At 41.2% G+C, this 15,699-nt stretch overlaps 1 protein-coding gene across 9 annotated transcripts in view; it reads right to left on the bottom strand.

Moving 5' to 3' along the window:
• The window catches only part of FHIT (fragile histidine triad diadenosine triphosphatase), a 1,390,165-nt gene that overhangs the window by 1,137,036 nt on the left and 237,430 nt on the right, over positions 1 to 15,699 (bottom strand). Inside the window, exon 3 of one of the 9 annotated variants that reach the window (XM_080674362.1) lies at positions 3,322 to 3,408. The exons of the other annotated variants lie outside the window; for them this stretch is intronic. The gene's annotated coding sequence lies outside the window, so the exon portion shown is untranslated. The remainder of the gene's footprint in view (positions 1 to 3,321; positions 3,409 to 15,699) is intronic. 9 annotated transcript variants of the gene reach the window in all.

Here is a 15,699-nt window from a genome sequence, read left to right as displayed (position 1 = left end):
TGGTCCCAGAGATGTATACCCATAGGTCTCAGGCCACTCCCCCTCATTTATTAGATCCATCTCAGCAGGATACAGAAAAATGAGGACATTAATGCTGGACACTTTTCTCTCTCTAGATGAAGTCAGCATGACAAGGGAGATGGGGGAATAAAAGCTAATGTACATGCCTCAATAACTGCAGCCACCTGGTCGCTTAGCACTTAAACAAACTTTATGACACCTCTTAATTCTGATTTTCAAGCCTTCTGAGCAGTTTCCAAGAGTCAAAAGTGGCCATAGCTGGAAGTATATTACAAATACTGTTTCGGGTTCAAATGAGGCCACGCTAACACTGTACAACCAGTGGCTATTTCAGCTATTCCCTGCATGCCCTCACTCCCAGAGCCTCCTGTGGTACCCAGTTGTGCCTCTCTACTGCGTGTTTTAGGGGACAGTACCCGGCCATGGGCCCTGTGTCCAGGTCCTCCAGAGTGAGGCTGCTCCCGTACTCAGGGAGCCCAGACCAAGTCTCTGCTGGCCTCCCTGCTTTGTGCACTAAGCACACTGGGATGGTCCATGCAGAAATGCCTTTGGGAGAACAATACTGTTACCCTCTGTCACCTGGGCCTGACGAAGGTTTGTTCACACCCTGAAAAAAACATCTCTGAGTAGGCCCTTTCTCTCATTTCCCACTCTATCTAATCCATGAGAAAGATGTCTATTTTACCTACAACATACCCCTCAAGTCCTCTCCTTTTCTCCATCTCAGCAGGTTGAAGAGCATTAATCACCACTGGTTGAATATTAATCACCATTACTACATACATGGATTTCTACCCAAGCCTTCTAATATCCTGCTTCCATTTTTGTTCTTCCAATCTATTCTGAACATTGCAGCAAGAGGTGCTTCAAAATACATTAAGTGGATCCTATCTTCCAGGGCTCAATCCCTTCAGTGCCTTCCTGTTGCACTCAATGACATCTGAGCTCTTTGCCTGGCCTACAAGGCCTCTGAGACCTGGTCCAAGCTTCTCTCTACAGGAGGCTGCCTAGTGGGATAGTGTGAGGGGCCTGGCGCAAGCTTCCAACTACCAGGCTGGAATCCATGGTGGACTGCTCCAAGGAGAAGGCTGGGTCAGAATCTCAGATGCCCGCTCACTGTGTGACTTCCCTGAATTGTTACAAGTCAAGAGTGATACTACATGTAAAATGCTAGGAATAGCCAGTCCATAGTAGGTGCTTCATGAATACAATCGGCCTGGTGTGTTTCACATCCTCACAAACATTTCTGATCTCTGGGCCTTCCACCCAGCTTGGAATGCTCTGGGCACCCCCTCCAACTCTGTGCATGGACCTCTGCTCCCCTCTCTTACGTCATCCCTGCAGGAAGGCCTTCCCTAACATGTCCAAATGGGGACTCTCCCCAGCCCCTCCGTTAATTCTCTATTGCATCTCTTCACTTTTTTCATAGCACTTGTCAGAACTTTCAATTACTTCCTGTCTTTGGTTATCTGATTATTTCTTGTCTTTCTCATCCACAAGACCTTAATCTTCATAAGGACTTGGACCACATTTTCATTGTTTATCATTGAATCCCCAGCACCTGGAATATTGCTTTGACTCAGGGATCCTCCATTAAGTTACTATTTATTCTTTTTATACTTCTTATGGGTTTTAAACATATTTTAATATTATCAATTGGCATAAACATTTGTTTATCAATTAAAAATAACCATTTGTCTTAAAAAAAAAGTTACTATTTAAATTGTTAATAGCAAGTGAGTGGATGAGTTTTGCTAAGTCCCTCACTTAAGTCTCCTTTCTCCATGAGTTCAGACCAACTCTCTGGGGCTGGGTTGGAGAACAGGCACCTTGACTGGCCTCCTGGCCCATCCTCCCCAGCCCTCTTCATGAACATACAAGCCTTCCTTCAAGGTCCCCTCAGGCAGATGCTCAGAAAAACAAATTCTCATGTTCCTTTTGGCTCAATCCAATTTACTTCTCTCTCCCTCTCTCGGTGTACATAGGTGTGTGTGTGTGTGTGTGTGTGTGTGTGTGTGTGTGTGTGTGTGTATACACATATATTTTTGTATATTTACATGTTATGTTAGCCGGATTCCACAGAAAGCCAGCCTGAGGCAAAAGCTTATGCATTCCTAATTTAGTAGAGCATGCCATCCCAGGGAAGCAAGGGGGAGGGGAGAAGAAAATGAGGCAGAGAATGAGGAAAAGCAGATATAAGGTACAAACGTTATCTGTCCCGTAGTCGTATGAGGGGCTGAGCCAGGCTAGGGCATCTCTGGCCTTGGTGGCAACAAGGGGAATCCCAGGGGCAGGTGAGGGCTGACATGAGGGACTGGGCAGTCCCTGTAACAGCCTTTGGCCATTAGAGGCAGCAGTACTGTCCTGGCTCCATAACCATGAGAGCAGCAAATAGCAGCAAGTGTCCAGATCTGGAGTGGGGCCTGACTTGAGTCTGGTACAAATGGGTAAGATGGTGATAACATCAAACTTATCGCTTGAAAATGGGTAGCATGTGACCTGTATGTTCACCACTCCCAAAGCTTGCACTCATGGCAAAGCTCTCCAAGTTTTTAACAATACATTTTCTAGCTGAGCCCAGGTTCAGTCTCTGAAACATTAACACAGAGTTGTAAATAGCCGCTATATCCAATATCTCATCTCCAGGAGAGACCACTGCAATGAAAGTTTTTTCCTATACATTAACTAATTTGGTCTCTGCAAATTTGCAACATTCATTGGGAAGGTATAGCTCATCTCAATTCTCAGATGGGCGGCTGAGATGTGGAGAGAGTACATGGCATGGAGTCAGTCTCACCCTGTCAATGGTAGGAATGAGAATCAAGATTTTCTGACTTCTAGGTTTTTGTGAAAATACCTCCTATACATATCCTGTAACTTAATAATATAGAATCATATAATTATTATTATTTTTTAAATATATATTTTATTGATTTTTTTTTTTTTTTTTTTTTTTTACGGAGAGGAAGGGAGAGGGATAGAGAGTTAGAAACATCGATGAGAGAGAAACATCGATCAGCTGCCTCCTGCACATCCCCTACAGGGAATGTGCCCACAACCAAGGTACATGGCCTTGACCGGAATCGAACCTGGGACCCTTCAGTCCACAGGCCGATGCTCTATCCACTGAACCAAACTGGCTGGGCCATATAATTATTTTTAAAATGTGTTTCTTAAGGCCTGTTCTCCTCTATTGTTTTATTTTTCAGCACACTTTAGAAGTCAGAAACAAGACCCTAAAAAGAAAAATCACAACAGTAATGCAAATAAGGATGATGTAAGAATTTTTAAAATTCAGACCTGGATTGGCATCAACTAGGCAACCTTCATTTCCAAAGTATCTCTCTTCTCTTTCCCCTCAATCTCCTTCTCCCTCTCACTCGTTCCCTGTTAGAAAATAACAATCAGATTTCAGAGCGGAAGCAGGCAAAGGGATGTGGGGTCTGAATGGAAAAGGGGCAGATACACTCAAGGACCATGAGGTAGTGGGCAAGACAGGGAAAGGGTGCTGTCCACCCAAACAGTGCTGAACGGTCCAGCTCAGAAACGACGAATTTCAGAGATTATTATATTTTAAATTGAAAAATGATGATAATTATAATAACCATCTCTTAAGTGTCTTTCAAAGATTAAATGAGCTAGTATGTTAAGGGCTTTAAACAGTACCTGGTGTATGACACATTCTCAGGGTTTGCCATACAATGAGGGTGGTGATCAAGCACTACTACCAGTGCTTTTGAAACAGTAACCTCTGGTGAAAGGGACCCTAACAACAAACAGCATTCCCAAGTCCACATTATTTTATGCCTATAATAAACATATAGAGATTTCTGAAGACTTTTTTAAATTTGAAAATTTAAAATTCTATGATGTATCTATTGTGCTTATAGGATTTTGTTTGTTTCTTAACTGCTCATGGGTAAGTGTTCCCTAGAAAATACTCAGTCAAGGTTTAAAAAAATAATAGAATGCTCACTTGCAGGATGATTTCAGTAGAAAGAGACAGGAAATACTTTTTCATTCTTAGTAAAAATATCATCTTTGATATTCTTCACTTTTTATTTCAAACTTAATTCAAAAGCATATAGATTAAGAAGTCTAAGTACCCTTTCATTTTCCACTAATTTTATCCCCATTGGTGCTCACCCAAATAAATATAGTTTTAAAACTTATTTTCTCTTTTCCTCTTTACCATTCAAGCAACTGGCCAGGTGGATTTTCAATATCTTAGATGAGTGGCAAGTTGGAATATCAAATAACATATAAATAATTTCTGGTTCTTATTTAAAAAAATTTTTTTTTTACTGTTGACACTATTGTAGATGTCTCCTCTCTCCCTTTGCCCACCTCCACTCAGGCCCCACCACCCTCCCTGGCCTTCACCACTGTGATAGAAACTGGGGAGTCTGCAGAGACACTAGAACAAAGAAGTATTGTTGGGGGAAGTTCTTGAATTGCCTGGGGCTGGGAGTGGCAACTGGGAGTGACTGCAAATGTTCCAAGGAATCTTATGGGGGTGATGGAAATGTCTTAAAACTGGATTATGGTGATGGTCAAACAATTTGGTAAATTTACTAAAATATTGAATTATGTATATAAAATGGTTGGATTTTATGATTTGTAAATTATATCTCAATACAATTTTTTTTTAAGTAAATAAAACAAAACAAAAATGAAAAAAAAATAAAATAAAATTCAGACCTGGATTTAAAGATATAAAAACATACTGTCAAGCTAATGAAAATGATCAATTTTAGAAAGTGGAAAATGCTACAGAAAAGTCCTTCCATGGCATCTTCCATCTAACTCAGCTCTATAGCTCAGGAGCCAGTGTCCAGGGCTGTCTTTGATATTTTGGGGAAAGAGGATACCATTCCAATGACACCCTTTCCAGAATCAAACTCTGCATGAACCTAACACATTAGCTGTCACCAAGTGTGCACATGACACATTTTGCAGATTCAGCATCTCACAGTGACACATACCTAATGTATGGGACAAAGTTTATTTCATATAAAGCAGTTCTGACCTTCATCAGGGGGTGATTAGAAGTCAATCTGCCAATGTTCTCCTTTTCAACCTTTAACATTTACAGGGGAGATGTGTCATTATTTCTACTGACCCTTCATTCCTGCTCCCCCATCCACCAAATATTCCCACTCAAATATTTAGAGCTTTGTATATGCATCTTAGTAATCTGTCATCTAATACTTGGAGAGGAAAATGTCCTGTCATATAACATCAAGAATGTCTGGAGCACTGGCTAAAACATCATGAATCTGATACATAATCTTATTGGGAGTCTATTATATGCAGAGAACTGTGCTAAGAACTGATAGTCTTCTGGATGCATTATTGGCCCTTCTTTTTCCCTCCTAACACCATTCTCATCGAGGCCCTTTAAAGCTTTAGCTCCCCACTTTTCTTCAGCAAAGTTCCTCCTCCACAAAAGCCAACCAGACTGCCCTTCCCTTCAATGGTTGTTTCTGCTGGGCCCTTGGCCTATAAAGCTGAGCTGCCCTGAAGATGAGTATTGGCCTGGCATGCAGGCTCTGCTCCCCCACACATTGTTCTTGCTCATTTTTATATCTTCCATAATGCCTTGCATATAGGATACAGGCAACAATCTACATTGCCTGGTTCACTCAATAGACCATAAGCTACTTGAAGGTAGGGACTGGGTCTTATTCATTGTTTTGTTGCCAGCTTGAAATTAAGTGACTAGTACCTCACATGGCATTTATAATCAAATGAGAGAGAGTGACCAGACCATGTGTGTGTAGTAGAAAATAAGTTAGCCAAGTTGGAGTAGGGTCTGATGTCAAATTTCCTTGAAAAGCAGACAGAACTCAAACATGTTTTAGCAGGCTAACAGCTCTGGAAAAATCCTAAACGAGGGCATAAAGCTAAAATCATTTTATAGAGCTATATCAGTAAGTCACTGTTTAGCTTAGAAGCAATCAGACAAAGACCCAAGGTTTCCCAGGAGGTCTGATTCTTCAAAGAAACAAGGGGATTGAAATTGAGTCCTTCATGTTCTCTTCCAACTTCCTGATTCTAAGTATTAAAATATCTGTGCTTTGTTCTTGGTGATTTATGGTATCTGATCATAACTCTTAGGATTCAAACATTAGGCTCTGCCTTCTTTTCCATCAGGATTTTACAATCAATAATCTTTACCATTTATGAAATTGTGTGATGTGCTTCTAAGACTTAGGGCATCTGAGAGAGAGTGAGAGAATGTCACCTTGTACTATCGTACCAGTGTATTAAATAATGACTTCTTGAAAGATCAGAAGCTTGTTGGTTGAAATGCTATTAAGTGGTAACCTATAAAAGCAGAACGTGATCATTTCAATGGAGCACTAGGAAAACATTAAATATATTAGATGAGAACTGTTAAAATATAAAAGAATGTAATCTAATTTTTAACTACTTAGTTATGTACAACATGAAAGAAAAAAATTCTCATAAAGAATGTTTTACTTGCTCTTAACTGTGTAGAGCACCAAGGACTGTGTACCACAGAGTTAACCAAAAAAATCCCTATCCAGATGGGGCTAGCCATCTAGTGGGGAGTACAGACATCAACAAATAATGGGGGAGAAACCAAGATGGCAGCATAGGTAAACACCTAAACTGCTGCCTCGCACAACAATATCAAAACTACAACTAAAAGACAAAATGGACACCATCCAGAACCACAGGAAAGCTGGCTGAGTGGAAATTCTAAAACTAGAAGGAAAGAGAAAAGCACATTGAGACTCAGAGGAGCTGCAAAAGGCTGAGGTACAGAGACGTGCGCGCTCGCGGAGAGGACAGGTGGCTGACTGCACAGGCGGCTGAGTGCGTGGCTGGCTTTCTAAAGCGGGAGGGAGACAAAAGCTCCCGACTGTGCTGAACTCCAGTCCCAGGCGAGATTCTGAGAACCCAAACTCATTCAGGGGGAATCTGGACTGCCAGGAAAAGAGAAAGCACACTGAGACTCAGGGGAGCTGCGGAAGGCAGAGGTTCGGAGGCGCACGCACGCAGAGAGGATTGACTGCTGAGTACATGGGCGGCTGAGTGCGTGGCTGACTTTCTAAAGCGGGAGGGAGATAGAAGCTCCCGACTGCACTGAACTCCAGTTCCAGGCGAGTTTCTGGGAAACCAGACTCATTCGGGGAGAAACTGGACTGTCTGGCAGTGGGGGAAACTCGAGGGCGGCTTTCTCTCAGAGGTGCTTGCAGTGATTACCGAGGGACACTGAGACCCAGGGGCCCCATAGGGCAGGGCTGATGGGAAGCCAAGGTTGTCTGCTGTGCCATGAGACTCCGCGCCATCCAAGCTGAGCACAGAGGCTTTTGCAAGTCTTGCCTCATAAGGGTGTCTCCAGCACAGAAGTTCTCCCAGTGTAGACACAGCTGATCCTCACAGCCTATTGGCCTGGAGGTCAATTCCTCCCAGTGATATCAGCAACAATCAAGACTTAACTACAACAAAGCTGTGCACACAGTCCACAAAGGGGTGTACCAAGAGTGTCCACCTCAGGTAACTGGGGAGGCTGAGCCACTGGGCCATATAGGACACCTACCACACAAAGCTACTCTACCAACTCAGGGAGCGGTGAAAATGCGGAAACAAAGAAACAGATCACAAATGAAAGAAATGGAGGAAAGCAAACAACTGGATATAGAGTTCAAAACCATGGTTATAAGGTTTTTCAAGAATTTCCTAGAAAAGGCCAATAAATTTAGCGAGACCCTCGAGGATATGAAAAAGGACCAACTAGAAATTAAAAATACACTGACTGAAATAAAGAAATATTATACAGAGACCTAACAGCAGACTAGAGGACCACAAGAATCAAGTCAAAGATTTGAAATACAAAGAAGCAAAAAACACTCAACCGGAAAAGCAAAAAGCAAAAAGAATCCAAAAATTTGAAGATAGTGTAAGGAGCCTCTGGGACAACCTCAAGTGTACCAACATCCAAATTATGGGGGTGCCAGAAGAAGAGAGAGAGGAAGATACTGAAAACCTATTTGAAGAAATAATGACCGAAAACTTCCCCCACCTGGTGAAAGAAATAGACTTACAAGTCCAGGAAGCGCACAGAACCCCAAACAAAAGGAATCCAAAGAGGACCACACCAAGACACATCATAATTAAAATGCCAAGAGCAAAAGACAAAGAGAGAATATTAAAGGCAGCAAGAGAAATACAGTTAGTTACCTACAAGGGAGCACCCATACGATTGTCAGCTGATTTCTCAACAGAAACTATGCAGGCCAGACGGGAGTGGCAAGAAATATTCAAAGTGATGAATAGCAAGAAACTATAACCAAGATTACTCTATCCAGCAAAGCTATCATTCAGAATTGAAGGTCAGATAAAGAGCTTCACACATAAGAAAAAGCTAAAGGAGTTCATCAACACCAAACCAGTATTATATGAAATGCTGAAAGGTATTCTTCAAGAAGAGGAAGACGAAGAAAAAGGTAAATATAAAAATTATGAACAACAAATACATGTCTATCAACAAGTGAATCTAAAAATCAAGTGAATAAAAAATCTGATGAACAGAACAAACTGGTGAATATAACAGAATCAGGGGCATAGAAAGGGAGTGGACTGACAATTCTCAGGGGGAAAGGGTTGTGGGAGGTGTGGGAAGAGACTGGACAAAAATCGTATACCTATGGATGAGGACAGTGGGGGGGGGTAAGGGCAGAGGGTGGGGTGGGAACTGGGTGGAGGGGAGCTATGAGGGAAAAAAGAGGAACAATTGTAATAATCTGAACAATAAAGATTTATTTAAAAAATAATAATAATAGGAATATTTAAGTGTGACAGGACACAATGAAATGAAGGCATCCAGGAGCAATGGGAGCATAGAACAGGTATGGAACCGATCTGGAGGACCAAGAGGCTCTCCACGGGAGACTCTATTCCATCTGATATCCTATGTTGAGTGACAGCTGACTGGCAACATAAAAGGGGAAAGAATTTTCCAGCAAGGGATCAGCATACATAAGGGGGAGTGGCCGGAGAGGGGTTAGGAACACTGAGGACTATTCAAGGATATTCAACCTGGACAAGGTGGATGGGGAAGAGAGAACACATCTGTCTGAGCTCAGTCCCTCAGCATTCTGTAGTTGAAGTCACCTGGCCCAAGACAACTGTTTAGAGAGGAGGCTGCTCTTTAGGAAACTGAGTGTACTGAGAAGAACCTCAATAATCTTCAATTCAGTACATTGTTTAGAGTATAATCATGATTCTAAGTGACACCTGATAGAAGTTTGTTCAAATGGGCATGACTTTCTTAAAGGAATTTCCAATAACCTGGTGATTGGGTAGGTACACGACAGGTGTATTTGCTGAAGTCTTTGGTTTGCACAGCCACCAGTAGTGTTGGAAGGAAGTACCTGTGTTTAAGGTGACTTTACTGGGTTTGTTGCATAGTGACAGCACAGCACATGCGGATGATATCACAGTTCTTCATAAGAGATCTTATTACAAAGACTCTTCAATCAAGCTCTTACCATATATGAGTCAGGCTGCTGAGGGCTGTGCAGGTATCTCTCATTTAACCTTCACAACTCTAGAATGTAGGTACAATCAGTCTCTGCTGACAGATAAGTCACCTGAAGTTTAGGTGACTTCAAAGATCATGCAGCAAATAGGCGGTGGAGGCTCTTACCAATCTCCCCACTGTGTTCCAGCAAAGCTCTGTTTTGTTTCATTCCAACCGTTGTTGCTGGGAGGGTGTTTTTCGACCCTTTTTAGTTTCCCTTTGAATTACCATCTAATGGTTATTGCTACAGAGTTTAATAAGCGATGCATTATCCCTAGGCATTGGAATTAATATCATTACTCAGAGACAGTAAAAAGAGGTTTGCATTTTTGCACTGCCTGGAGGTGGATCATCAGTGAGGTGGGAGGGAGAGATGAATGTGCAGACTTGAATCAGAGGCAAGAGATGTGATTTGACGTGGGGTAATGAGAACTTCCGCCTAGGCTAGCACAGACACAATCCTTCACCATTCCTTGCCCGAACTGTGCAGTTTGTTTCTCCTAATGTGGCTTTTCTTTCCTCCACGGGGAACAAAAGTCCCAGCCCTGCCCATCACACACACACACACAGCTCTAGGGCACGCCCTAGGGTGCCTGTATATAATATTCTAGGAGCAATGGGTTGCAAGTCCCTTTGACAAAGTTTGCTTGGGGCCTAGGAATTTTAATCACATCCATGAACTGAAGACATTTAAATTAAAAACTTCCTACTGACTCAGCAGCAGCTAGGAGAGAGGTGTCTGTGAATTCACAGAAATTGGCCTGCAGCCTTCCAAATGGCTAAGTGGCAGCTGAGGGCAGGAGCAGCCTGTGACTAAAGGTGTCCATGTTAATTTAACCCCAAGCATTGAGCAGAACAAAGGATCATCAATGGCTTGTCACCTTAGAACAGGATGGCAGTGATTAGAGGCATCCAGAATATGCTCTTCTTGTGTCATTCCTTGTTTTTGCACCAAAATATAAAAACAGTGTTAATTTTTTTATTTGTATCTTTATAATCTGTGTATAGTTAGTACAACATATCTCAATTCAGGCTCATCCCATTTCAGTTGCCATATAGACACAGGTGGCTCACGGCTACCGTAATGGATGGCCCAGGTTTATGTCATATGTCTTATGAGGGAGAGTAAGGCCAAGGATATGGTTCCTGTGTGGTCGAGGCAGAACTCGGAATTCCTAAGCTCTGGTTCAAACCTCCTCCTGCAAACGATGCTACCATGAGCCTGTGGATATGCAAAGAAAGAGAGTTTGGGATAAATTATTTATTCCTTTTTTATGGATACAGCTGCTCAATGTTTGGTAGACCAAAGAGTTGGGATAATTTTAGTACTTCTCTCCTGCTTTGAGTGTAATTCTAGGGTTTTAATGGAGGGAGTTAGGATATGATTTCACAGAAAAGTGTTTTATATCCCAAGGTAGTTCGTATTCCTTTGCCGGCCTGAGGGGAGATGATAAGTCCAAATCAATTCACTTGAAGAAGAATGTACCTTTTGCCAACCATCAGGTATAGCGAGTGAACACACAGAAAGAAGGGCGAGTAACACTGTTGGGAATATGAGAACTTCACTGAAGAAGCAACTAAAGAACAATGCAGTAACGTATGCAATAAAGGCACTAAAGTAGTTTCAGGCAGTGCCAAATGGATGGCCTGAATCCACAATGAAAGTTTGTTTGGTTGAAGCACTAGTAACTATGATTTGTAATACCCAGAGACACAGACTAAAGGCCATCAATTATGCATGGCCTGTTATTACTTTGTGAAAACTGGTCCTGAATTGTTTTATTTGATAATGTTTTTCCAGGAAAATAAGGTTCTTTTTCTACCATTTTTCACTGAGATAGATGCAGAAAAACTCTGAACTGCTCTAGTGAGCCTGTATTCTAGCTAGTCCACCGAAATGAATTTCAAGTTGTGATGATATGGTCATAAAAACTTGCCTTGAGCACATTTTTGGCTGATCTTAGCCGAAAAGCAGTTGTTTAATGTCACATGCTGAGATTTAATGAGTTTTGCATTGTGGGTTGGGGTACTCTATCAGGAAAATGAAACAATTCCACTTGGATTATTTTCCTATGTTTGAAGCCCTATGAGTTGCCCTCATTAAAAGGCCCAAAAGTGCTGTTTAAACATATGCTCTCTGTTTCAGTAGTTCCACAGCTTCCAGTTATTATTTTTATCTTCATGAAGCATCCAGGTATCCAAGGTATATTTCTAATACAGAAAGAAGTGACCTTTCCCTGGCTGGGTGGCTCAGTTGGTTGGAGCATCATTTCACAAACTAAAAGGTTGTGGGTTGGATTCCCCAATTGAGGCGTGCGAGAGAGAACCAATCCATCCATGTTTCTCTCACACTGATGTCTCTCTCTCTCTTCCTCTCTCTAAAATCAATAAAAAGAAAACTTATCCTTGGGTGAGGAGAAGGAAGGAAGGAAGGAAGGAAGGAAGGAAGGAAGGAAGGAAGGAAGGAAGGAAGGAAGGAAGAAGGAAGGAAGGAAGGGAGAGAGGGAGAGAAGGAGGGAGGGATGGAGGGAGAGATAGTGCCCCCTTGAGCATACATTTAATGCAGAGAAAATTCAGCACAAAATAAAGGCCAGGTGCAAAGCAGGCATCAGCAATGGCTGGAGTGGGTTTTGATAATTTGGTCATGGCTACAGTTTGACATGCTTCCCGTTGTCCTGCTACTAAGCCAAGTTTATCTTTTCCCTGATTAATTGCCTTCCCTGTGGCTGATGATATGGGCAGACTGTTTAATATAGAAAGGGGGACACAGCTTTGGAAGTTAACAGACTCCCTGATGCTTCTGAGGTTAGAGTTCTCCTTAAGAGGGAACCATTTGGTTATTTATTTAACTAACTGGGATTCCCTTAAATGATACATTAAAAATTAATTATTAAGGTATAACATACATACAGAAAAAGCTTGTAAAATATGCTAATCTTAAGTTTACAGCTTGATGTTACTTTTACATATGTACCTCTCCATGTAACCACCAGCTGGACCATGTTATAGAACATTTTTAAGTACTCCAGCAGGCTCTTTTGTGACCCTTCCACGTGTTTTCCAAGTATACCCTCAAAGGGTAGCCATTTTGTTATCAACATCAATTAATTTTGTCTGCTTTTGACCTTCATATAAATGGAAGCACACAGCACAAAGCCTCTCCTTTCTGGCTTCTTTCAGTGAACATATTTGTAAGATGCATCCATGTTATTGGGAGTGCCAGTCGTTTATTACTTTTCATTTCCATGGAGTGTTTCATTGGGTGAATATACCACATGTCATTGATCCATGCACCTGCTCCTGAGCATTTCAAGTGTTTCTGGTTTTTCTAAAATTCTGTTTGGTCCAGATTCTGCCATGCTCAGGACATTAAAAGGGTGGCCTTATCCAAGGTCATGGAGCACAGAGACACTATGCTGATGGAAAACTTTATCCTGCTTCCTATAGGTGTGTATTCTACCCTAAATGATCTGGATAATTGTGTAGCCCTTCACCTCATTCTCCCCACTGCTCCTTCTAATATTAACAATACTAATAATAATGGCTAACATCTCCTGAACATGTGAATTTTTGTCCTGCCTCTATAAACAGAAATTAGACTGAATATAAACTTTGAAATCAAACCATTTTAAATTTGAATTCTGCCTCTGGTCTCAGTTTCCCCATTTGTAAAAAGAGAAATACATATACTAACGTTTTAGAAAATTAAATGAGATCATATAAATTAATGCTTAAAATATCATTGAGCACCGAGGGAATGGAAAAGATTTTGGGGTTGGACATGTTTAGCCAGGAGCTGGAGGGACACTGAGATGGAAATGTCCATTAAGCAGTTGGGAATCTGAGCCTGGAGACCAGGGGAGAAATGAATAAATAAAATCACTCCAGCAAGCTTATGCCACAGGAATGGCAAACCCAGAAGTACCCTGAGTCAGACAGGTGAGAAAATGAGTGAAACCAGTTACAGTACGTGAGTATGTGTATGATGAAATGGGGATCACATCCCCCAACCAAACCACACAGCTCCAGCTCAGCTCTAGCCTATTACTACCATGAGGGGATAATAATGGTGTAATGTTGCCATATTTTCCAATTTTTAAAGAGCACCTAGAAATACAGGTTTGTATAAGTTTAGAAACTTTTTTGAAAGGTACTCATTCCAGAAAGAGCCCATGGGAAAATAATTTAATACATCTGCTGCCTAGAAGGTCAACAAGATAACAGCTTAGACTCCTACCCTATGAAAGTTAACAGAGATTTCAAATGAAACGTCCACCAGCCCCAAAACATTTGAGCTGCCAAAGCTGGAGACAGAGATTTACCTCTCTCTCCTCGAAGCTCCTCGTGCAGCAAGAACCCAGTTGCCTGGGCTACAACTGTCCCAGGAATTAGTCAGTCTCTCTCTCTACCCACCTCCGCCTCCCCTTCCCCTCTGCTCCCTCTCTCACCCCCTGCCCTGGATGTTATGTATAATATATCAAGAGAGCTGCAAAAAGTACTTGAACTCTAGGAGACAAGTGTCATAATCAAGGTGCTACTCTGGCTATTAGTCACTGCCTATTTTAGGTCTCTCTGGATTACAGTCTGTTTCAGTTTCAGGTACTTTCTGCTACCCATTTGGGTAAGTAAATTACCATATTGTGTAAAGGCGTGCGGTCTGTAAACCTGAACTGCCTTGCAGAATACCATTTTAATTATCATACTTAAAAAATGCTAGTAGCCTTTCTGTATCTATTGTAGGGAGTAAAGGAATTTACACCTGAAAAAATTAAAATTATAGTAGCTACTCCTTCCTCAAGTAAGTGGCTCTTAGGAAATACAGTTTAAAGAGGATGACTTTCCAGTGAACATTTTAATTTTAATTTTACCTTCCCAGAAAATGAAGTGCTTTGTGTAGATTCTTTTGGTCTTACTTAAGGCATAAAAATTAGTTCTGAGCTGTGATAATTGTCAGCTTAGAAATGTAATCATTCTAAGCACCACTTCTGACTTGCTTATAAGCTCTACAGATCTTGAGTTGCTGTTTATTGCTAATTCAAAGTTGGCAAGGTATTTAATTGTGAAACTGAACTTGAAGTCAGAGTGTGCCAGGACAGTTGGAGGTAAAGTGTTTTGTTTTGCTTTCAACAGGTTACCCAAAGACTAGATGCATGGTGTGGTGCAAGATGGGTTTCTAGGTATGTGCTTCTCTAACTGTTAATCTTCTTAATTAAAATGGGAATGATGACATGTTCTAAGGGTGGAATAAAATAATACAATAAACTAGATCTCTCAATCATAGATGGGATGAAATCACAGTTCCTATAATCCACATTTATAATTTTGGCCTTAATTGTGAATAAGCAGAGAAGTGACTTTAGAGAGTATAGAAGATCTCCACGTAGTTAATTTAGATATATGAGAGTGACCAGCCCTTGGTGGGAGGTGAATGTGACTGAGACCTGTGCAGTACCACTTACACACTGCAATCAGCTGGTGGTTAAGAAAAAGCTTAGACATAATGGCACTGCCACTCCCATGTTTTTGTTCTAAACCTTCAAATTAAGCAAAGAAACTCAGACTAGAGTGCCAGGTGGAGAACCCAGGGCCTGGAACCATATACGCAGTGTCAGGAACCAAATAGTAACAGCCACTGTGGAAGATGTAAATGCAGAATTGAATAAACTTACTGAAACAATGATCGACAAAACCAGCTGTGTTTGGTGATGCTCTTTATAAAAACAAATAAACAGATGGTTCCAAGTAATCTGAAAGAATTCTAAGCCACAATTCTCAGGCTATGGATTTCAAGATTGGGGATAAATACATAGCATCCCAGCTTTTTATTCTCTTAAATGAATATTTTTAAAGATAAATAGGATTACCATCTAACATGACCATTATTTCAATTCATAAATAAAATAAAAACACTATAGCTCTAGAAGAACTAGATCTCTTTACAATGTATAATCCCATGTAGGAAAAGACAGTAGAAAACTTGCAAATAACTTTCAAGGCAGCTTGGATTTCTCAAGAAAGGACTCTTCATATATTTACCTTAAAGGACATTTTAAAGAAGTGCCTTGAGATCAATATATTTGGAAGGAAAAAGAAGGAGAGAAAGCAAGCAAAATTAACAGAAG

This window comes from Plecotus auritus, assembly GCF_963455305.1.
Source record: "Plecotus auritus genome assembly, chromosome: 6".
NCBI classification, from domain to species: Eukaryota; Metazoa; Chordata; class Mammalia; order Chiroptera; family Vespertilionidae; genus Plecotus; species Plecotus auritus.
The sequence above is the reverse complement of the archived record's forward strand: the minus strand, read 5'-3'. Positions and strand labels throughout refer to the sequence as shown.